The sequence below is a fragment of the Xenopus laevis genome, chromosome 5S (assembly GCF_017654675.1).
Source record: "Xenopus laevis strain J_2021 chromosome 5S, Xenopus_laevis_v10.1, whole genome shotgun sequence".
NCBI classification, from domain to species: Eukaryota; Metazoa; Chordata; class Amphibia; order Anura; family Pipidae; genus Xenopus; species Xenopus laevis.
Genome location: NC_054380.1, coordinates 101899159 through 101922184, shown reverse-complemented (window position 1 = coordinate 101922184; position 23026 = coordinate 101899159). Strand labels below are relative to the sequence as shown.

Below are 23026 nucleotides of genomic sequence, written 5' to 3'. Positions count from 1 at the left end.
GAATAAAAGAGGAAGTTCACATTTTAATGTGTGTATCATTTTTCAGTTATTAGCCTGTCTGTTTCCAGTCTGCAACTTAAAAGGTCCACTGACAGAAAAACACAAAAGGGGGATGTAAAAAGATGTTTAGAATGGTGTTTTTGTGAATGTGTAAAATCATTTGCTGGTGAATATACCATCGCCAAACAAAGGTTTGCATTAAAGGAGAACTAAAAAAAGGAAATTCTTTCTAAAAATAAAATCTAAGTAAATAGATAGGCTGTGCAAAATAAAACAAGTTTCTAATAGTTTTTCTGTTTTAAAATAAAACAATTTTTAATTTATAAAGGCTGGAGTAACTGGATGCCTAACATAATAGCCAGAACACTACTTCCTGCTTTTTCTTAATAAGATTATATGAATTAGGATAAAAAATTATCTCAAGATGGTATTATATGGCACCACAGACTTATGCTGGAGGGTGTTTTCACAGGTGAAACAATACTATCAGTATATTTATATTATATGGCACACATACCTCAAGAGAAATCTCAGATCCACTGACTAAATGCTGCATTCAGCAAGAAGTATTGCAACTGTTAAGTCAAAGCAAAAGATTTTATTAATGTAGATGATTGGTATAATGTGAGTGAGAATTTAAGATCTAGGGAGGAGATTATAGCAGAAAAAAAGAGAAAGCTTGTGCTTATTTAAGATAAGGAAACTTAAATATGACAATATGAACTTGAATAAAAATATCTTATACACTTTAAGGAAATTGTATTTTTTAAGCTTAAGGGTGAAGTACTGGTAAATAAATGATATAAGCGAGAAGGGCCGATCTCACAAGATAATTTATCTAATGCACTAATGCAATATACTAATAAACAGTACACATACAAAATATGTTGAAGTTGTATTATTCTTTTTTTGCTTGTGCTTCTATAGTATATGATTATAATGGCTGCATTTGAGTTTATATATATATTTACTTGATCCCCAGTCCATTTTCTTTTTGTACCCCAACAAGCCTCCCATTGGATGGAGCAAATTACACCAATTCATAGTTCAGGTATGGGATTCCAGTTTCAAATGGGAAGCCCATCAGCTTCAGAGTCCATTCCTAAACCATCAGTTTTCATTTTTAAAAATGATAATAAAACAGTACCTTGTACTTGATAGCAACTAAACTACATAAATCCATGTTGGTGGCAAGACCGTTTTATTGGGTTTATCTAATTTTTGGTTTCTATAAAGAACAAATAAAACAAATAGAGCACATAACATGAATGAGCTTATCCAGATTGGTTTTTATTTGATCCACAATCACATCACAATGACACTGGGCCATTCCATACTCATACAAAGGACAAAATATGCTCATAAACATATCTATCAAAATACACAGGCACCTGAAAACTGGGGAATTTCCTGATTTCCATAATCAGATCAAACTGGCCGTCATACTAAATCTGTGCCACTTGATAGCACTGCCTATGACATGTAACTACACTGTAAATCTCTCAACATGTTTACCAGCAGTTCATGTATGGGCTCTCCATAGAGTGGGATTAGCTATCAGCATGCAATAACAATTACCTATCAGGTTAGCAATGACATCAACAACATGAATTCTGTTTGCAATGATTCTGACACTTCTGCACTCACATCTTAACTGCCCCCCCTTCTTATTTCAGATAGTGGTTTAGCCCAACTTCCTTACTGGTTAAGCTCTCTTTCCTAGTGTCCTGTTATTGACTGTGAAGCTCCATCCACCATATGTCTAAGGACACCTTACTGATTGGCTAAACACTTTCCCATCATGCACTGGTACGCAGCTTGTAGGAAAAACTGAATGTTGGCAAGAGAAGGCAGTGAAGGGAATAGGATTTTATCTCCCATCAGCAACAGCCAATCAGTCTGCCAGCTCAACATAATGATGTTTTGCCAGGTAAGGACACAACCAAATTTCTTACCTCAAGGGGGTGGCTCTAAGGATAAAGTTATGATTGGTGATGTGGGTGTCAGTGCACATACAGGCAGAAATACGGCAGGCAGATTTGGTACATTTAAAGGATTTGGTTCACTTTTCTATTAGTTCTAACTTGTTTATAGAATGGCTAACATAAGAATATTTTGCTTTGGCGTTTTTTTTCCCATTCTATTCATACTCTTATTCAAATCAGTGCATGATTGGCTATGGTAATTTTGGATCCTAGAACTTTCAGATGTGCTGAAATGTAAAACTGGAGTAGCTGGTGCTAATAAAAAAAGCTTTATAACTTCAGAAAACAAAAAAACAAATAATAAAAAAAAATGAAAGCCAACTGCAAAATTGACAAAGTGCTTATAGTTAATCTCCATAACATCCAAATATAATTCATACAAATCAAAGTGTTTGTGCTTACTGTGAAATATGTAATAGTACAGGTAAGAAAACCTTAAGTAAATGTGAAGTCTCATAGGTCCAGATCTCAGTAATAATTGTTAAGGTTGACATGACATAGTGGGCAGTTTTTATCAGTTGGGATTAGTGTACTGCATACTCCGCTAGGTCATTATTTTTCCACCACTTGGAACATTGGATTATAGTATATTTGCAGTTAATTAGTTGTATCTATGTGATTCGGTATTTATACATATTCTGATTGAAACAATCCAGGTATTTATGAGTGGCCAGTTTATTCTTATATGCTTGATATGTCTGCTGCCTGTTTATTTGTGTGTGTTAAGCATCTCCCTTCTGTGTCTGTTTTTTTTGTAACATAAGATTAGATAAAAGTCTCCGATGGTCCTCAGTGGAGTATAATTTTCCTAAATTCACTTTCAAATGCTGTTAATCAATTTTGGGTTGTTACATGGTGTGATGATAACTGGTTGGTGTTTGTGCAGTGAGAGTTTTTTTTTACTCTGAAATTAGGTACAGTAGAAACCCCATTTTATATTTTCAAGGAACCAGGAAAAATTATGTAAAATCCAGGAAAAATAAAAATCAGGGGCATGAGATGAATAAATGTATTCTTGATGTATACAAAGGTTATAAGCACTTTTACTCTGAAATACAATATTCACATTGTTATTGACTAGGGTTAAGCATTGCAGCATTAATGTTACACTATGGAGAGTATATGCAAGACCTCTCTGGCAGTCACATTCACAGTGATTTGTGCATGACTGTATGAGGTGAAGACTAATTGGAATTGACTATTTACAAGCAGAACCATTTTATTTGACGAATAATAAAATTCATAGAGGAAAAAAAACATTTTTGGGAACATAACATTTTTACGTAAAGGATTACGGTATGGTGGGTCATATTACAGAAAGCTCCCTTAAGTGGAAAACTCAAGGTCCCGAGCATTTTCATTAATAGATCCTTTACTTATACTACTCGATGTACCATGGGGTTTTCAAAGGTGCTGAGCTTCAACCTACCATCTATCTATAGGAATAAACAGGTACCTGAAAACTGGTGTTTTTTCTAATTTCCATAATCAGATCAAAATGGCCATCATATTAAATCTGTGCCACTTGATAGCACTGCCTATGACATGTAACTACACTGTAAACCTCTCAACATGTTTACCAGCAGTTCATATATGGGCTCTCCATAGAGTGGGATTAGCTATCAGCATGCAATAACAACTACCTATCAGGCTAGCAATGACATCAACAACATGAATTCTGTTTGCAATGATTCTGACACTTCTGCACTCACAGCTTAACTGCCCCCCTTCTTATTTCAGATAGTGGTTTAGCCCAACTTCCTTACTGGTTAAGCTCTCTTTCCTAGTGTCCTGGTATTGACTGTGAAGCTCCATCCACCATATGTCTAAGGACACCTTACTGATTGGCTAAACACTTTCCCATCATGCACTGGTACCAGCTGTAGGAAAAACTGAATGTTGGCAAGAGAAGGCAGTGAAGGGAATAGAATTTTATCTCCCATCAGTAACAGCAAATAAGTCTGCAAGCTCAACATAATGATGTTTTGCCAGGTAAGGACACAACCAAATTTTCTTACCTCAAGGGGGTGGCTCTTATCAAAAAGTTGATGGATTGGTGATGTGCCATTTAGTCTTAGGGTTTTGTAATTTTTAGTTAAATCCCCAATTTGTGGATTTGGACACTGGGAAAAGCTTGTATTGTAACAAAAGCCCATGGCTGTCCCACCAACCCAGATCTAAAAGCATCCATGTGCAGTGTGACCATACCTACTATGCACCCTGACATTGCACTTGTACTAAATCATGTTTTAATGTATAAAATGTGTATAGTGATATCTCCAGTGAGACAAGCTGGAATCAGTAAGACTTTATAGCAGGGCTTTCCAACCTGCAGATTGCAGTAATTGAACTACAAAGTGACAGTTAAAGACAGTAACAAGATTGTCAGATGCAGCTTTAGAACAGAGGTAAGGGCAGCACAGATGCTCTAGAGGCATATATTAGGGGAAATGGCATTGTATGTGTACTAAATCATGTTTAAATCATGTTTAATGTATGTAAAGTAACTTTTCAAATGTGGAGTCAGTAACACTTTAGAGCAGGGCTTTCCAACCTGCAGATTGTAGCTGTATTTCAACTACAAAGTGACTGTTGGAAACACTAGTGACAGTTACAAGATTATCAGATGCAGCTTTAGATGAGAGGTAAGTGCAGCACAGCTACTATAGGAACACATATGATGGAAAATAATATGCATTTGAACTGAATCAGGTTTTAGTCATGTTAAAAGTGTGTAAAGTAACTTTTCCAGTAAGGCAATGTGGAGTTAGTAAGTGCAGCACAGACATGCTAGCGACACATTTTAGGTGAAATAATGCATGTGTACTAAATCAGTTTTAAATCATTTAGACTGGAATGGTCAGTACCAGTTTGCTTAGGAGATGTTAGGTGCTTTTATACAATATATCATACGTTAGGGCTGCTATTAGTGATGATGGCCACCTAAGCAAATTAATATTGGGCCCTGGTCCCTAGATTTATATTTGGGGAAAAATCTACTGCTTTGGAACATTGTATCGATTGAACAAGTAGCCTACCTTAACCGCATTCAAAATTTCTCATTTTAACTCGTTTTGTTACATGGTACTGGTGGATTTGTGGTTTTACAGGGAAGAATAGCCCTCTTTTAAAATAGAAAGGTAGTCTTGAGACCACAGTCCCCAGCATCCTACTGTCTCCCCATGTGGGGTCCCAAGGCCTAGAAAACAATCAGGCAGCAGTTTCTTGGGACTTCGTGTGGGTTTTGGTAATTTTTTTTTTATCTTTTTTTCTTTTAAAACTTTTTTATTAGATAACAATACAGTATTAACTTTCGTCATATCCGGTTTTTACATATATTTCTATTTTCAGAAAATGAATATTCTCCTACGCAGAGGAGGACAATGTCATCACATTCAAGTACCCGGAGGGCCAAGAAAAAAAAAAACTTTAGTGTCCATAATTTCTCTCAACTATACAGCATAAATCAAAACATTCTGACTTTGGAAATTGCATATCAATAAAAAATTAAACTAACAAACTTAAATAACCGTTTCCGTGTTTACTATAAAGATACATTAATGCTCCTAATTCAGTGCCTATGACTACACAAAGTACCATCTTGTAGGTTTCAATACCATCTAACCTTGTCCCTTGTTACAATCTTGCAATCAGAAAAAAAAAACCAAAGAAAAAAACCCAAAACAATTAAATAAACCATAAAGCTCTCGCCAGACATTTGCATCATAACCTGGTATATAATATCCAAGGCGTCCAGATTTTGGTGTAGACATCATATTTATCTGCAGCAACACTCAACATTCTCTCATTAATCATAAACCAGTTCATTTTGAGCCGGAACATAATTATGGGAATTGAACACTTTTTCCAGGATGCAGCAATGGTCTGTTTCGCTGCTGTAAAGATAAATTGTATAAGTTTACTATGATATTTGTTTTGAAATTGGAATATTTGTATTAAGCAGTACCATCAGAGGATCTTTTCGAAGTTTGATTCCCATAATCGAATCAATTAACGTAAATATCCTGGACCAGAATCTGAACGCCTGCCTACATTGCCACCAAATATGTAACATAGAGCCGTCCATGCTACAATTTCGAAAGCAGAGCGGGCTAGAATTAGGATAAAATTTATGTAACTTTGTGGGAACCATATACCATCCAGAAATAACTTTATATAATGTTTCCTGAGCTAAAAATATTTGTTGAAATCTTAGTCGTATTGGTCCAAGTTTGTTGCCATGTAGATTCATCTATTGTGATGCCCATTTCTTTTCCCCATAGTTTAGAATAAGTTGGAATGGAAGAAATCGAGGAATCTAAAATTTCTTTATACAGAATGGATATAATTCCTCCACTACAAGGAAATTTAACACACATTTGCTCCCAGATAGAAAAGGTCAAAATATTAGTACACCCTTTAAGTAGTTTGGTAAGAAAATGCTGTATTTGTATATATCGAAACATTCTGATTTTGGGGGATTGTTTTGTTCAACGATAACAGACCAGTCCTTAAGGCCTTTCAAGCCAAGAAAGTGGGTGACGTATATCATATTATGCGATTTCCACCAACAAAAGTCCCTATCTTGTAGCCCTGGTTCAAAAATGGGATTCCCAATCACAGGCATAGCTGGGCAGTGTGGAGATTTTAAAGGCGTTTTAGGTATGATTTGATCCCAAACGGATAATGCCATTTTGAGCACTGGGGTGGAAGCAATAGGTCTGTCTTGTTTAGGAATCCATAGTAACACTGCAGGGTTTATTGTTTTTTGAGCCCATAAGGGAAGGTTGGGTCTATATTTTTTTATCTTTTTTTAAATATTTAATAAACTCATTTTCTCAACACCTATTAGCTCAAGCTTTTTTAACAACCAATTCGGATTAATTTTTTCATTGGCAATCTGAGATTTTCAATTAGTACCAGGTCTGGACTGAGAATTAAAATAGGCCCTGGCATTTCAGGTACACATAGGCCCAATCAGCCCATATAGAAGCCCAAATAGGCCCCACCAGCCCACTAAATACTGACTTTCTATGGGACCTTATAGCAGCCCCTCTGGCATTTGCCAGAACCCACAGATTGCCAGTCCGGGCCTGATTAGCACTATCCTCACACTTAAATTAATTATTTTTAAATGTGTACAACCTAATGGTCATGAGTATGGTTAGTCCTACATAGGCAAGCAACTAATACACATTTCTCTACCTCAGCAGTCACGCTATTAATTAAGCACAAGCACTTTGATTTGTCATTAACTTTATTTATTTTAAATCCTCAGTAATTAACAATGAATTATATGTTGGAGATGTTATGCTAAGGTTTATTCACCTTTTGAATAAACTGCAACTTGAGCATTTGTCAGTAGGTAAAATACTGAAGAATTGGTGAAGGTGGTGGAGAGAGAGAGAGGGTTTATTTTAAACGTCATTTTTCTTAATAAATTAAATGTCAATTGGGTAATCGATACCTCCTCTTCCAAAAAAGTGAAATTCCCATATAATTAACAAGGGTCCAGTATTATTCTTTTAATTCAATTCATGTTAACTATTTGGGATTGTGAGTGGGGAGGCAGCCAGGATAATGCATACACAGGCAGAGTAAGGCAGGGCAGAATTTGAACCACAGGCAGTGTAAGGGCAGGCACAATATGGAACACTGACAGGCAACATGGAAAACAGAGTATGGGCACATACAGGCAGAATAGAACAAGCAGAGTATGGCAACACGGACAGATTAGCAAAGCAGGCAGAGCATTGCACATACAGGCAGAATAGGGCAGGCAGAAGTATGGTGCACACAGGTAGAGTATGGCAGACAGAATGTAGAAAATGCAAGCAGAATAGCGAGGCAAAGCAGATTAATGTACACAAACCAGGCAGTTCTGGCAAACAGAGTATGGAACACACAAGCAGAGTATGGCACAAACGGTTGGAATTGGGGTAGGGCAGAATATAGAAAACACAGGTGGCATAGGGAAGGTAGCGTATGCACAGGCGACTGACAGAAGTAAAGGCACACACTGAGGAATAGGGCAAGCAGAATATTGCAACATACAGATAGAATATGCGCAGGCAGAGTAGAGGCATACAGAGGTAAAAAATATAGCACATACGGGGAGATCAAGGGAGGGCAGGTATGACACACAGGTAGAGTAGGGCAGACATAATATGGAACACAAGCAGAGTATCGCACAACAGATAGATTGGGGTAGGCCAGAAATAATTGGAAAACACAGGCAGCACAGGAAAAGGTATGTGTATGGCACATGCATGCAGTGTAGGGCAGGCAAGGATGGAGCCGCACACCCACAGGCAAAATTGGGCAGGCAGATAAGGCACAAACAGGTTTTACTACGGCACTTAATTACTGCATATACAGGCGAATAGGGCAGGACAAGTATGGCCACACCACTGACAGAGTAGGGCACACACACATGTATAGTAGGCAAGCAGAGTATTCCACCATCAGGCAGAGTAGGGCAAATAGAATGTGGCACACACAGGAAGAGTAGGCAAAAATCAGGTAGAATAGGACAGGCAGAGTAGGACAGAATAGGTAGGCAGAGTAATAGAACAACATGTAGAATAGGGCAGACAGGGTATGGGCAACATACAGGCAGTGTAAAGGGGCAGGCAGAGTAGGGCACACAGATAGAGTTGACGGCAGGGAAAATATAAAACACCACAGACCAGCTTAGGGCAGGTACAATATGGAACACACAAGCAACAAAGGGCATGCATAGTTATGGCCACACAGGCAGAGTAATGACACACCAAACAGCATAGGGCGAGGAAAGTATGGCAAACGCAGACAATAAGTGGTAGGTAGAGTATTGCAAATACATGAAAGAATAAGGCAGGTCAGTAGGAAAGGCCAGAATGTGGAATACAGGCAGTGTAGGCAGAAAGAAAATTGCAACAACAAATGTAGAAGTAGGCATACAAATATGGAACACACATATAGCACATGGATCAGAGTATATGTATATATAGAATAGAAGACAGAATATGGAACAAAGAGGTAAGCGTAGGGCAGGAAGTGTGTGGAACATAAAGTATAGCTCATGCCAAGGAGAAAATAAGGCAGGAGAGGTATGACACATGATGTGCTTGCCATTGTTTGGTATCTTGCAGAGTTTTCTTCTTCTATGCAATATGTGATTGTAATATGCATATATATTATGTGAATTCTTCCCTGTATTTGTCTGTAGCAGTAAGTGATTGTGTTGTTGGCCTATTTTTAAAGCTGTATCATCTGGGGTTCCCTTATTCTCAATAGTAATATTTCATATGCATCAAAATAACCAATCACTCAGAGACTTGCCATAATTTTGGATGAAGGATAGGATGTGTTGGCAGGCCCTGCTTCGGCTTTGTTATATATAGCAAACATGTAAACTTTGTTTCATTGTGATTGCAATTTTGGAATGCATTGAATGTGGTCATATCTCAGGAAGCCTAAGGAGAGGGCCAATGATAGTTTCAACAGAAGGAAGGGAGAGGAGGCATACCTCTGTTATGTCTGTTGGGTTGGTTATGGTGGCCATTGATGAGTAGCTTAGCTTGAAGCATGAGTGTATATTTTTTCTGATACAATATGTGAAGGTGTCCACCGCAGCAATTCTAAATAATGGAGTGCACTAAAGTAAAAGAGCCATAACATTTTATCAAATGTCTTCTCTGTCTCAAGGCTCAAAGGAAGTCTCTAAATTTCCCTGTTCCCCAAGTAAAATATTGTAGCATTTATTGCCATCCTAATTCAATCACCGTGGTTCGACTGTCTTGCCATGCAAAGCCAAGCGGTGCTTTCATTAAAGTAGTGCTTCCTTTTCTATTAAATTCTAAACTTGTTATAGAATGGGTTAATTCTAAAGGATATTTTGCCTTTGGGGTGTTTTTTTTTTCCTTTTTTAATAGTTTTTTCCATATATTTGCCTTCTACCTTCTAGCTTTAAAATAGGGGTCACTGACAACCATCCTAAAAAACCAAATACTAAGGCACACATTAATAATAATGCTAGACTTTTTATTACTTCTCATTCTGTTCAAGTGGCTCCTATCCTATATATATTCCAGTCTCTGATTCAAAATCAAGTGATGTTGCTATGGTACTTTGGATCGCTAGCAACCAGATTGCTGAAATTGCAAACTGTTGAGAAGCTGGTGAATAAGCTTAATAACTCAAAAAATAAAATCCAAGTATTATTAAAAAAATGAAAAGCAAACTGCAAATGTTTTAGAATCTACTCTCTACATCGTACCAAATAATGTAATGGAATGTAAAAGAACCTTGAACAAAAGTTGAAGTTCTACTAGGCCAGTATCTTAGTAATTAGTTTAAGGTTGATTTGACATAGTGGGTCTTTATTCAGTCTTTAGGGATTAGTGTAAGTGCATACTTCCAACTAGTCATTATGGGAAAAACCAGGCAGCAATAGAGGCAAGCCAGGGTATGACACAAGCAGCAGCATAGGGCAAGCAGAGTATCGAAGACACAAGTAGTTGGTGGCACCAAACACTAGGTAGATTGGATATGGTAGATTGGGGTAGGCAGAGTGGAAAAACACAGGCAGCATAGGGAAGGCATGTATGACATACAGCTAGAGTAGAGCAAGCAGAATATGGAAGGCAAGACAGCATGGAGGCAAGCAGAGTATAGCACACACAGCAGTGTAGGGCAGGCAGAGTAAGGGAACACACCTATAAGAGTAGGACAGGCACAATATAAACACATAGGCAGCATATGGCAGGCACAATATGGAACACACAGCACATAGGGCAAGTAGAGAATAGCAAACACAACAGGCAACATAGGGCAAGTAGTTGTAATAGCACATACAGGCAACATAGGGCCAAGTAGAGTATAGCACATGCAGGCAGCATAACGTAGGCATAGTATACGCACACACAGGCAGAATAAGAACAGGCCAGTGTATGACAACACAGACAGGTTAGCGAGGCAGAGTATTGCAACATACAGGCAGAATAACGGCAGGCAGAGTATGGCACACACAGGTAAAGTAGGGCAGGTAGAATGTTAAACACAGAAGAAATTATGGGCAAGGCCAGCATAGAGACAAGAAGGTATGACACAAACAGGTAGCTTCGGGAAAGCAGAGTACAACACATGGAGTCACAAGCAGAGTATAGCCCAAACAGGTAGATTGGGGTTAAGGCAAAATAATGGAAACATCGTCAGCACAGGGAAAATAGTGTATGGCAGCATACAAACAGAGTAGAGCAGGAAAGAGTATGGCACACCCAGGCAAAATTGGACAGGCAGAGTATGGCAACGCACAGGTTTACTAGGGCAAAATAGATTGCACATTTAGGTAGAATACTGCAGAGTAGAGTATGGCACACACTAAACAGAGTAGGTGCACACACACACATGCATATAGGGCCAAGCAGAGTATTCCACATACAGACAGAGTATGGGCGCAAAACGAATGGGCAGGCACACAGGAAGAGTAGGCAACAACAGGCCGACACAGGACAGGAAACGTATGGCGAATAGGGCAGGTGAGAAAGGAAACAGAGAGAGAGAGAGCAGAGTATGGCACACAAAGCAGCGTAGGGCACACACCAGGCAGAAATAGAACAGGGAGAGTACGGCACACCTAGGGAAAGAATAGGGCAGGCAGTAGGGCAAGCCAGAACTGGGAATACAGGAAGTGTAGAGAAGACAGAAAATGACACACACATGTACAGTAGGGCAGAAAGAAAAATGAAATACACAGATAAAACATAGAATCCAGAATATGGCACACACAGGTAGAGTAGGGAGGAGGAATATAGAATCTACAGGAGCGGTAGGGCAGGTAGTATTTGGTAACAACAGAGGCACAATTAGTACGGCAGAGTATTGCACATACAGCAGAATAGTGCAGGTAGAGTATGGGCACATGTGATGTGGCTTGCAATTGTTTGGTTTTCCTGTAGAATTCCTTAACGCAATATGTGATGGTTTATAATTAGTGAATAAAGTACCGCCGCTCTATGTAAAATAATAAAGGATATTATAAGTTCCGAGGAGTTGTCATGACGCATATAAAAACAACGAGGCCTGAAAGCCGAGTGTTTTTTATACAGGTCATGGAACTTCCGAGGTAACTTCTAAGTATCCTCATATTTTACAAGAGGGGTTACTTTATTATTATATTTGGTTCCTACATAGGCAAGCAACTAATACACATTTCCTCTACCAGCACGCTATTAATAACACAACCACTTTGTTTGTAGTTAACTTTATTATTTAATCCTCAGAATAACAATGAATTATATTTAGAATGTTATGCTAAGTTATTTCAACTTTGATAACGCCCACTAGCACTTTATCATAGTAAAATACTGAGAATTGGTTGAGGTGGTGGAAGAGAGAGAGGGTTTATTTACTATTTTATCTTAATAAATTAAATGTCAATTGGGTAATCGATTTCCCTCCTCTTCCAAAAATGAAATCCACAATAATTAACAAGGTCCAGTATTATCTCTTTTAATTCAATTCAATGTTAACTATTTGTTGTGAGTGGAGGGCAGCCAGGATATGGCATACACAGGCAGAGTAAGGCAGGCAGAATATGAAACCCACAGGCAGTGTAGGGCAGGCACAATATGGAACACACAGGCAACAATGGAAAAACAGAGTATGGCACATACAGGCAGAATAGAACAAGCAGAGTATGGCAAACACGGACAGATTAGCACAGGCAGAGCATTGCACATACAGGCAGAATAGGGCAGGCAGAGTATGGTGCACACAGGTAGAGTATGGCAGACAGAATGTAGAAAATGCAAGCAGAATAGAGGCAAGCAGATTATGACACAAACAGGCAGCTTCTGGCAAACAGAGTATGGAACACACAAGCAGAGTATGGCACAAACAGGTTGATTGGGGTAGGCAGAATATAGAAAACACAGGTGGCATAGGGAAGGTAGCGTATGGCACACACTGACAGAGTAAGGCACACACTGAGAATAGGGCAAGCAGAATATTGCACATACAGATAGAATATGGCAGGCAGAGTAAGGCATACAGAGGAAAAATATAGCACATACGGGGAGATCAGGGCAGGCAGAGTATGACACACAAAGGTAGAGTAGGGCAGACATAATATGGAACACAAGCAGAGTATTGCACAAACAGATAGATTGGGGTAGGCAGAATATGGAAAACACAGGCAGCACAGGAAAGGTAGTGTATGGCACATGCATGCAGTGTAGGGCAGGCAGAGGATGGAGCGCACACACACAGGCAAAATTGGGCAGGCAGAGTATGCACAAACAGGTTTACTACGGCACTTAATTACTGCATATACAGGCAGAATAGGCAGGACAAGTATGGCACACACTGACAGAGTAGGGCACACACACATGTATAGTAGGGCAAGCAGAGTATTCCACATACAGGCAGAGTAGGGCAAATAGAATGTGGCACACACAGAAGAGTAGGCAAAATCAGGTAGAATAGGACAGGCAGAGTAGGACAGAATAGGGTAGGCAGAGTATAGAAAACACATGTAGAATAGGGCAGACAGGTATGGCACATACAGGCAGTGTAGGGCAGGCAGAGTAGGGCACACAGATAGAGTACGGCAGGGAAAATATAAAACACACAGACAGCTTAGGGCAGGTACAATATGGAACACACAAGCAACAAAGGGCATGCATAGTATGGCACACACAGGCAGAGTATGACACACCAAGCCAGCATAGGGCAGGAAGAGTATGGCAAACGCAGACAGATAAGTGTAGGTAGAGTATTGCAAATACATGAAGAAAAGGCCAGGCAGTAGGGAAGGCAGAATGTGGAATACAGGCAGTGTAGGGCAGAAAGAAAATTGCACACAAATGTAGAGTAGGGCATACAAAATATGGAACACACATATAGCACATGGAATCAGAGTATATGTATATATAGAATAGGAAAGACAGAATATGGAACAAAGAGGTAGCGTAGGGCAGGAAGTGTGTGGAACATAAAGTATAGCTCATGCAAGGAGAATAAGGCAGGCAGAGTATGACACATGATGTGCTTGCCATTGTTTGGTTCTTGCAGAGTTTCTTCTATGCAATATGTGATGTAATATGCATATATATTATGTGAATTCTTCTGTATTTGTCTGATACAGTAAGTGATTGTGTTGTTGGCCTATTTAAAGCTGTACTCCATCTGGGGTTCCCTTTATTGCTCAATAGTAATATTTCATATGCATCAATACCAATACTCAGAGACTTGCCATATTGTTGGATGAAGGATAGGATGTGTTGCAGGCCCTGCTTCGGCTTTGTTATATATAACAAAACTACTGTAAACTTTGTTTCATGTGATTCAATTTTGATGCATTGAAATGTGGTCATATCTCAAAGGAGCCTAAGGAGAGGGCCAAATGATAAGTTCAACAGAAGAAGGGAGAGGAGGCATACCTCTGTTTATGTCTGTTGGTTGGTTATGGTGCCATTGATGAGTAGCTTAGCTTGAACATGAGTGTATATTTTCTGATACAATATGTGAAGGTGTCACCCAGCATTCTAATATGGAGTGCACTAAAGTAAAAGAGCCATAACATTTTATCAAATGTCTTCTCTGTCTCAAGGCTCAAAGGGAAGTCTCTACTTTCCTTGTCCCCAGTAAAAAATATTGTAGCATTTATTGCCATCCTAATTCACCGTGTCGACTGTCACTTGCATGCAAAGCAAGCGGTGCTTCATTAAAGTAGTGCTTCACTTTTCTATTAAATTCTAACTTGTTATAGAATGGTTAATTCTAAGGATCTTTTGCTTTGGTGTTTTTTTTCCTTTTAATAGTTTTTCAAATATTTGCCTTCTACCTTCTAGCTTTAAAAATAGGGGTCACTGACAACATCTAAAAAAAACAAATATAAGGCTACACATTTAATAATTAATGCTACTTTTTATTACTTCTCAATTCTGTTCAGGCTCTATCCTATATATATTCCAGTCTCTGATTCAAATCAGTGCATGATTGCTATGGTAATTTGGATCCTAGCAACCAGATTGCTGAAATTGCAAACTGGAGAGCTGGTGATAAGCTTAATAACTCAAAAATAAAATCAATAATTATTAAAAAAATGAAAGCAAACTGCAAATTGTTTTTAGAATCTCACTCTCTACATCGTACCAAATAATGTATGATGTAAAGAACCTTGAACAAAAGTTGAAGTCTCTAGGCCAGTATCTTAGTAATTAGTTTAAGGTGATATGACATAGTGGGTCTTTATTCAGTTTAGGGATTAGTGTAGTGCATACTTCCACTAGGTCATTATGGGAAAACAGGCAGCATAGAGGCAAGCAGGGTATGACACAAGCAGGCAGCATAGGGCAAGCAGGAGTATCGAAGACACAAGTAGTGTGGCACAAACACAGGTAGATTGGGATAGGTAGATTGGGGTAGGCAGAATGTGGAAAACACAGGCAGCATAGGGAAGGCAGTGTATGGCACATACAGCTAGAGTAGAGCAAGCAGAATATGGAAGGCAAGGACAGCATGGAGGCAAGCAGAGTATAGCACACACATGCAGTGTAGGGCAGGCAGAGTAGGGCACACACAGATAGAGTAGGACAGGCACAATATAAAACACATAGGCAGCATATGGCAGGCACAATATGGAACACACAGCCAACATAGGGCAAGTAGAGAATAGCACACACAGGCAACATAGGGCAAGTAGCAGGCCCGGACTGGCAATCTGTGGGTTCTGGCAAATGCCAGAGGGGCTGCTATAAGGTCCCATAGAAAGTCAGTATTTAGTGGGCTGGTGGGGCCTATTTGGGCTTCTATATGGGCTGATTGGGCCTATGTGTACCTGAAATGCCTGAAATGCCAGGGCCTATTTTAATTCTCAGTCCAGGCCTGGCAAGTAGAGTATAGCACACACAGGCAACATAGGGCAAGTAGAGTATAGCACATGCAGGCAGCATAACGTAGACATAGTATAGCACACACAGGCAGAATAGAACAGGCAGTGTATGACAAACACAGACAGGTTAGCGCAGGCAGAGTATTGCACATACAGGCAGAATACGGCAGGCAGAGTATGGCACACACAGGTAAAGTAGGGCAGGTAGAATGTTAAACACAGGAAGAATATGGCAAGCAGCATAGAGACAAGAAGAGTATGACACAAACAGGTAGCTTCGGGAAAGCAGAGTACACACATGGAGTACACAAGCAGAGTATAGCCCAAACAGGTAGATTGGGGTAGGCAAAATATGGAAAACATCGGCAGCACAGGGAAAATAGTGTATGGCACATACAAACAGAGTAGAGCAGGAAGAGTATGGCACACCCAGGCAAAATTGGACAGGCAGAGTATGGCACGCACAGGTTTACTAGGGCAAATAGATTGCACATTTAGGTAGAATACTGCAGGTAGAGTATGGCACACACTAACAGAGTAGGGCACACACACACATGCATAGTAGGGCAAGCAGAGTATTCCACATACAGACAGAGTATGGCAAACAGAATGTGGCACACACAGGAAGAGTATGGCAAAAACAGGCCGAACAGGACAGGAAACGTATGGCAGAATAGGGCAGGTAGAGAATAGCAAACATAGGCAGAATAGGACAGGCAGAGTATGGCACACAAAAGCAGCGTAGGGCACACACAGGCAGAATAGAACAGGGAGAGTACGGCACACATAGGAAGAATAGGGCAGGCAGTAGGGCAAGCAGAATCTGGAATACAGGAAGTGTAGAGAAGACAGAAAATGACACACACATGTACAGTAGGGCAGAAAGAAAATGAAATACACAGATAAAACATAGAATCAGAATATGGCACACACAGGTAGAGTAGGGAAGGAGGAATATAGAATCTACAGGCAGCGTAGGGCAGGTAGTATTTGGTACACAGAGGCCAATTAGTACAGGCAGAGTATTGCACATACAGGCAGAATAGTGCAGGTAGAGTATGGCACATGTGATGGGCTTGCAATTGTTTGGTTTCCTGTAGAATTTCCTTAACGCAATATGTGATGTTATATAGTGAATAAAGTACCCCCTCTTGTAAAATATAAGGATATTATAAGTTACCGAGGAGTTTCATGACCATATAAAAACACGAGGCCGAAGGCCGAGTGTTTTTATACAGGTCATGGAACTCCGAGGTAACTTCTAATATCCTCATATTTTACAAGAGGGGTTACTTTATTTATTATAATACACAAATTTCAGTGAGTCATGTGACAGAAATGACATCAGAACTCACCGTTTATAACTGATGACATCAGAAGATATTCATGGCTTTTGTGTATTATATGCATATATATCATGTGAATTCTTCTGTATTTGTTAAAGTGATTGTGTTGTCGGCCAATTTAAAGCTGTATTTTCTACCCCATCTGGGTTTCCCTTTATTATGCAATGGTAATATTTCATATGCATCAATGTTAATGTAATACCCAGCAACTTGTCCATATTGTTGGATAGGATGTGTGGCAAGCCCTCGGCTTTGTTATATATAACGATATTCTGTTAGCTTTGTTTCATGTGATTCAATTCTGATGCCTTGGAATGCTGTCATATCTCAAAGGAGCCTAAGGAGAGGCCTAATTTTAGGTTAAACAAAAGAAGGGAAAGGAGGCATACTACTGCTTATGCCTATATGGTTGGTTAGGGTGTCATTAATATTTTTATGATGCAATATATGAAGGTGTCACCTTGCATTCTAACATGGAGTGCACTAAAGTAAAAGAGCCATAACATTTTATCAAATGCCTTCTCCGTGTCAAGGTTCTAAAGGGAAGTCTCTACTTTCCTTGTCCCTAGCATTACTGTAGCCGCTATTGCCATCCTAACGCACTGTGTTGACTGTCGATTGCATACAAAGCCTAGCTGGTGCTTTAAGGAACAGTTCTGTGTAAAAAAAAAAAACTGGCTCAGAGAACAAATGCAATTCAGGGGCTGCGGTCGGTATCCAGCCTTAAATACCTTGGAGTGATTATCTCGCCAAACACACAAAACTATGTTACAGACAACATTGATCCAGTGATACATGGTTTCAAAACATCTGTCAGCCAATGGGCAGGCTTACCTCTAACGGTCTGGAGCAGGGTCAACCTATTCAAAATGGTATACCTACCCACATTCCTATACTTCTTGCAGAATGCCCCAATATGGATACCCCCGCAGGTCTTTGAAACGCATTAACGCTATTCTCTTCCCTTTATTTGGGCAAACAAACCCCCTAGAGTCAACAGGCTAACACTCCAGGCCCCATTGGATAAGGGGGGATTAGCCCTTCCGCATCTGCAAATGTACTACTATGCTAGTCAACTAGCGTTCATACATAACTGGTTTAACCCCGACCCCCAAAAACACACTCACAGCTTTACACGCCACGCTGGCGGGCTCTCTCAAAGCAATTAGAAATACGCCTTACAGGAAAGCCAAAGACACCCCTGAACTGCCACCCACACTAAGCTGCCCACAAAGAGCCTGGATGCTTGCCACTAAAGTTCTTTCAAAAGCTGCAAGCCTTCCATCCCCCTATACCCCACTATGGAGAAACTCCAATCTGCAACACCTACTTCATCTACCAGACTTTAAGTACTGGCCAAAATTAGGGGTCAGACACCTATCAGATCTCTTAGTTAACAGCACCTTCCCGACCCTTACCCAGCTAGCGACTAAACTGAACCACCCAAACATAGCTTGGCACCGATATTTCCAACTCAGACATGCATTTGCGGCCCAATTTGGTAGCCTGGCAATCTGTACAAACACCCAACCACATGAAGACAGGCTTTGGGACCCGAATCCACAAAAGCTTGTCTCTGGGCTGTACAAGATACTAATATCCACCATCCATAGTCCATTTAACAAAGCAAAAAACAAGTGGAATGACCTTATCCCCGCTCTAGATGATGATATGTGGGAAGATGCAATAGGGGAACTATACAGCTTTCTAATCTCTACAAAAGATAGGATGGTGCAATTCCGTATCATACATTGTACATATATTACTCCAATTAGGCTCAAAGCCATGGGCAAAAGTCCCAATGGAAACTGTCCCAAATGCCAGCACCCGGACGCTGACTTCTTTCATTTGCTTTGTTCATGTCCCCTGGTACAAAGATTCTGACTAATGAAATTCTGCTCCCTGGAGCACTAACACCAAAGGTGTGCCTACTGGGACTGGTGGACGAATTGGCACCTCTAAATAAAACGCGGTATTTACTAAAAACCCTTCTATTTTATGCCAAAAAGCAAATTGCCATGACATGGATAAGCCCACAACCCCCTACAGTAAAGCAATGGGTAAAACTGATCAATACCAGGCTCCTGATGATAAAACTAACATACATAGCCAGACAGTGCCCAGAAAAAATGTGGGAAAATCTGGGAACCCTGGTTAGAGCTCTGTCCCGAAGTAGACCCAGAGTCTCAATAAATGCGTGTATATGAGAGAACATATATGTAATATAACTATTATTTTTTCAGCAAATTGAGTCCTATATAAGCACGCTCAAATCCTGTGAGAATAGGAAGTAACATGTAATATTCATATTAACCTATTACGTGGCAGACTTTAAGCTCCGATTGTGTACCTTAATCTGATATGTTGTGGTCCTGCGTGACCAACTGCACTTTTCATCATCAATGCCTACATTTTCTGTTATTAAGTATGTTGTTTGTTTCAAAACACAAAATAAAAACCTTTTATTAAAAAAAAAAACTGGCTTAATATATAAACAATGCAAAATAAAAAAATGTTTCTGTTTATGTAGTTAGTTAGACAAAAATATAATGTATAAAGGCTGGAGTAACTGGATGTCTAACATAATAGCCAGAACACTACTTCCTGCTTTTCAGCTCTCTAACTCTGACTCAGTCAGCAACTTTAAGGGGGGGGGGGCACATGGGACATAACTGTTCAGTGAGTTTGCAATTGATCCTCAGCATTCAGCTCAGATTCAAAAGCAACAATTATGACCCATGTGGCCCTCCTTCAAGTCACTCATTGGTTACTGCCTGGTAACCAATCAGTGGAAACCAAAGAATCTAAAAAGCAGGAAATAGTGTTCTGGCTATTATGTTAGACATCCAGTCACTCCAAACTTTATGCATTACATTTTTAGCTAACTATATCAGGAACATTTTTTATTTTGCATGGGCTAACTATTTAGCCAGTTATTATTTTCATACTGAACAATTCATTTAAAGGGGTGGTTCACTATTCTGTTAACTTTAATCTTGTTATAGAATGACTAATTCTAAGAATATTTTGCTTTTGCCTTTGTTTTTTCCTTTTTTATAGTTTTTAAAATATTTGCCTTCTTCTAACTCCCAGCTTTCAAATAGGGACACTGACCCCATCTAAAAAAATGTTCTGTAAGGCTACACATTTATAGTTAATGCTACTTTTTATTACTTATCTTTTTGTTCAGGCTCTATCCTATTCATATTCCAGTCTCTTATTCAAATCAGTGCATGGTTACTAGGGTAATTTGAATCCTAGCAACCAGATTGCTTAAACTGCAAACTAGAGAGTTGGTAAATAAAAATACAACTAAAATACAAAAAATGATAGCCAACTTCAAATTGTTTTAGAATGTCACTCTCTATATCATACTAAATATACATTTTAAAGGTGAAAAACATTAAACAATTATTACTTCACCTCTGGAACATTGCATTATATATATGCTTTGATAATTGTATCATATGTGGGTTCAGTATTTTATAATATTACACTATATAACAATCTGGGTTTTATGTGTGGCCAGTTATTTTATTATGCCTGATATCCTCGCTGCTATTATTGGTGAGTAAAGCATCTCCCTCTGTGTCTGGTCAATTTCTAATAGTTTGGCTTTTTGTAACATAAGATTGATAAAGTCTTCAGATGGTTCCTCAGTGGAGTATATTTTCCTAAAGTACTCTTCAAATGCTGTCAATCAATTTTGGGTTGTTACATGGTGGGATGATAACTGGTTGGTGTTGGGCAGTGAGAGATTTTTACTCTGAAATTAGGTACAGTAGAAAACCCACTTTCAAGGGACCAGGAAAAAATATGTGAATGTAAAATCAGTGAAATGAGCTAAATAAATGTCATCATTTAAGTATATGAAGGTTATAAGTACAGGTCTCTTTTACTCTGAAATACAATATTTACTTTGTTATTGACTAGGGTTAAGCATTGCAGCATTAATACTTATTTAAAGATATGGAAACCATGGGTGAAATTATATAAAAATCAGTACTAATAAGATATTAAAAACTATCATATACTCTAAGATAATTGTCTTCTTAATGCTTAAAGGTGAAGTAATGGTGAGGAATGATATTAGAGAGTAGGACAGAATTTGAAAAGATAATTAATCTAATGCACTAATGCACTATACCGTACAGTACACATACTAACAGTACACATTCTAAAATATATTGAAGCTGGATTGCATTTTGACAACTCCTAGTATACCCCACTGATATTGCACTTGTAATAAATCAAGTTATAATCATGTTTAAAGTGTGTGTAATAATATGTCCAGTGAGGCAAGCTGGAATCCAGTAACACTTTACATCAGGGCTTTCCAACCTGCAGACTGGAAACACTAATGACAGTTACAAGATTATCAGATGCAGCTTTAAATCAGCTTTTTAAGTGTTGAACTAGGGACATATATTAGGGGAAATGGCTTTGCATTTGTAGAAAATCATATTTTAAGTATGTATAGTACATTTTTCACAAGGCAAGCTGGAATGAATAACTAGGAAACCAGCCAAAACGTTGCTCGTCCCAAAATCAAGTTTGGGGAGGGGGTTTCCATAAGTTTCTGAGTGAGGCCAAGTAAAAATGTCCTGATTTGGGCTATTCAGAGCATATTTGTTGGCTACCATGTATTTTTTTGTCTGATTTACACAATATTAAATAGTGACTTGTATATATCAGGTCATCCAATTTGTTTGGCAGAGATGTGCAAATAAGACTGGCTGCTCCCCTTTGTTTGGCTTTATATAGTGCTGATAGGAATTCACGTATCCATGCTGCTTTAAGTACACTGGTATCTCCTAATTTCCAGAGGGTCTTTAAAAATAATATTCTATTGGGTTCTAGTTTCTTGAGATTTGTTAATATCTTTTTCTTTTGATTGGTGAGGTCAACCAACCTACATTCCAAACTATCTGTCTCATATGTTGTTAGAACATGTGTAGCGTGTTGGTTGTGATGTTACCTGTATTCATCTAACTGTTCTGTCATGAAGTCTTAGCTGTGCATTATTAGATATGCTCTGGCTCCATCCACCCGTAATGTTCTAGCCTCTTCGACCTTCCAAAACTTTTGTGGGCCAGGCTTGTGTACTAGAGACAGTAGAATTAAGAGAGAGAGATTGACATTATAACTTAAATAACAATCATCTAATTACATATTTACAATACCAATATTTGCTCCTGTTTTTCAGTATCTTAAAATTTCAGGACAGCTCATTCCTGTTCTGTTGGGTAGTGAGAGTTTTCTACTCTGAAATTAGCTACAGCAGAACCCCTATTTTTCGGAGGGACCAGAAAAACTTTAGCTATAATTGGGGAAAATAAAAATTTGGGGAAAGCAACATATTCCTTAAAGGGGTTGTTCACCTTTACATGCACTGATTTGAATAAGAGACTTAAATATGAATAGCAGAGCACCTGAATAGAAGGTTGAGCAATCAAAAATAGCAATAAGAATAAATATATAGCTTTAGAGAGCATTTTTGGAGAGGACACTGACCTCCATTTGAAAGCTGAAAAGAGTCAGAAGAAGGCAAATAATTGAAAACTATAAAAAGATAATAACAACCAATTTAAAAGTTGCTTAAAATTGGCCGTTCTATAACATACTAAAATTTGACTTAGATAAACCACCCCTTCAAGTACTCAAAAGATTTAAGCACAGAAGTCTGTTTTACTTTAACTTATTCTATTTACCACAAAAAAAATAATTAACATCCAGGAAAATATAAAACCAGGGAAATGTTACTTTGTTAATAACAAGGGTTAAGCATTGCAGCATAATGTTACACTATGGGGGGC

The 23026-nt window shown here is 38.8% G+C and overlaps 1 long non-coding RNA gene and 1 pseudogene across 1 annotated transcript; one reads left to right on the top strand and one right to left on the bottom strand.

Moving 5' to 3' along the window:
• The window catches only part of LOC108718105, a 149056-nt pseudogene that overhangs the window by 57186 nt on the left and 68844 nt on the right, over positions 1 to 23026 (top strand).
• LOC121394302 lies at positions 3245 to 22315 on the bottom strand. Its single transcript, XR_005961632.1, has 2 exons — positions 22189 to 22315; positions 3245 to 5881 (listed from the first exon to the last, which is right to left on the bottom strand). It is a non-coding gene; the product is annotated as an uncharacterized LOC121394302 (long non-coding RNA).